Source organism: Tupaia chinensis, unplaced genomic scaffold (assembly GCF_000334495.1).
Source record: "Tupaia chinensis unplaced genomic scaffold, TupChi_1.0 Scaffold000088_1, whole genome shotgun sequence".
NCBI classification, from domain to species: Eukaryota; Metazoa; Chordata; class Mammalia; order Scandentia; family Tupaiidae; genus Tupaia; species Tupaia belangeri.
In genome coordinates, this window is record NW_006159550.1 from 1,532,888 (window position 1) to 1,534,941 (window position 2,054).

Consider the following 2,054-nt stretch of genomic DNA (forward strand, 5'->3'; position numbering starts at 1 on the left):
CATTTTGTGTGCTGTGATGATGCTTAGGGAAGGAATGTAAATTGAGTTACAAAAAAAAAGTTTCAGAAAAAAAAATATATCTATTCAATGAGTGCAGTAGGATATGTAGCCCCAGCTAGGTGCTACTTTATAGGATGCGTAAAGTTAGACTTGTGTTCATGGAAATGTGTGTGTCACCTGTGTTTGCTATGAGGGTATTTGGACTGATTAGGGTCTTTGGTGATTCAATAAAATGTGGGGGGGAAATGGTATAGAAAGCAAACATAGATACCAGAGACAGTGTGGGAGGAGAGTGAGAGATGGCAGAGGGTAAGGGATAGGGAATCAAGGATGGGGGGGGGGAAGCAAAACATATAGAAAACAAGAAATGGGATCATTTGCTGACAATAACATGTTTGTTGATGTGCTTGATTGAGAAAATATACAGTGTACTCTAGATGGAAAATCTCATTTTGTATGCTGTAATGATGTACAGTGAATGAATGCAAGTAAATAAATTGAAATAATAATAAAAAAAATCTGTGAGCAAAAAAAAAAAAAGAAACAACTGGGGAAACCAGCAGTTAGCGTAATGGCTATGTTGATGGACTCCCACGTAGTTGACCGCGGTATGCGTCCTGCACCAGGTGGCTTAAAACTCAAGCCAGGCGCGTGTGCGTGCGTGCCCAAGATCCTGAGAGGAGAATGGAGGAGAAGGGATTGCGGCGTGACCATCCCCTCTGGGGGATGATTTCTTGCTTTCTGTCTCTATGTCTCTCTCTGTCTGGTTGGCGAGTGCATGCGCCCTATAGCGAAAATTTCTAAAAAAAAAAAAAGAAGCAATTGGGACCAGAAGTTAGCATAATGGCTGTGTCACTGGACTCCCATGTAGTCGGCCGTGGTTCGAGTCCCAGACCCGGTGGCTTAAAACTCACTCCAGGAGCATGTGCGTGCGTGCCCAAGATCCTGAGAGGAGAATGGAGGAGAAGGGATTGCGGCGTGACCATCCCCTCTGGGGGATGATTTCTTGCTTTCTGTCTCTCTGTCTCTCTCTGTCTGTCTGGTGAGTGCACACTCCCTATAGCAAAAAAACCCTCTTCAAAAAAATAAGAAAGATAGAAGCAACTAGTACCATTCAGGAGGGCTACCCAAGGGAGCTGCTGACCACCATGGGGGACTGTTTTACAGATGAGGAAGTGGACGAGCTGTACCGAGAAGCACCTACCGACAAAAGGGGAATTTCAATTACATCGAGCTCACATGCATCCTTAAACATGGAGGAAAAGTCGAAGACCACTGAGAGAACTTCAAATTCTGGCCAGACGTCCCTTATTGCCACTCTGCGTATTTCTGAGATCTCCTCTTGCATGACCTTAGCCCTACAGCTTTTGCCTTTCTTGTTGTCTTTATTCTCAGCCCTTTTGGTACATGCATCTTTATAATCAACGTAGAAAAGGGCTTTTTTTTTTTTTCATTTGCAGAGTAGAAAATAGGGTAATTTAATTTACCTGCTCTCCTTCCTTTCAATAACTGCTGTCTACACAGAGTCAATGTATTTTTTCAGAAAAAGTTATTCATTCATTTTTTTCTGACCAATATTTAAATTTTATGATAAAAAAATTTTGGTTTCAGGACCCCTTTACACTTCTAAAAGCTACTGAGGACCTCAACGAGTTTTGTTAGGGTACTATCTATCAATATGTACCAAATCAGAAAATAAAAAGGCGAAATTAAAAAAAAAAAAATTGGAGGGGAGGTTTTTGCTATAGGGCACATGCACTCGCCAGAAAGACAAAGAGAGACAGAGAGACAGAAAGCGAGAAATCACCCCCCAGGGGGGGATGGCCACGCCGCAATCCCTTCTCCTCCATTCTCCTCTCGGAATCTTGGGCATGCACACACACACACACACCCGGTATGAGTCTAAGCCACCGGGTCTGGGTCTCAAAACACGGACAACTACATGGGAGTTTAGCGACATAGCCATTACACTAACTGCTGGTCCCCAAATATTTATTTTTTAGTTTAGTGAATATAACAATGAGAAAGCTATGTTATGCTAACAAAATGACATG

General features: G+C 42.6%; 1 pseudogene; it reads left to right on the forward strand.

The window, feature by feature from the left end:
• LOC102499826 (myosin regulatory light chain RLC-A-like) overlaps positions 1-1,279 on the forward strand; it is a 15,360-nt pseudogene extending 14,081 nt beyond the window's left edge.
• Positions 1,280-2,054: the final 775 nt, after the last annotated feature.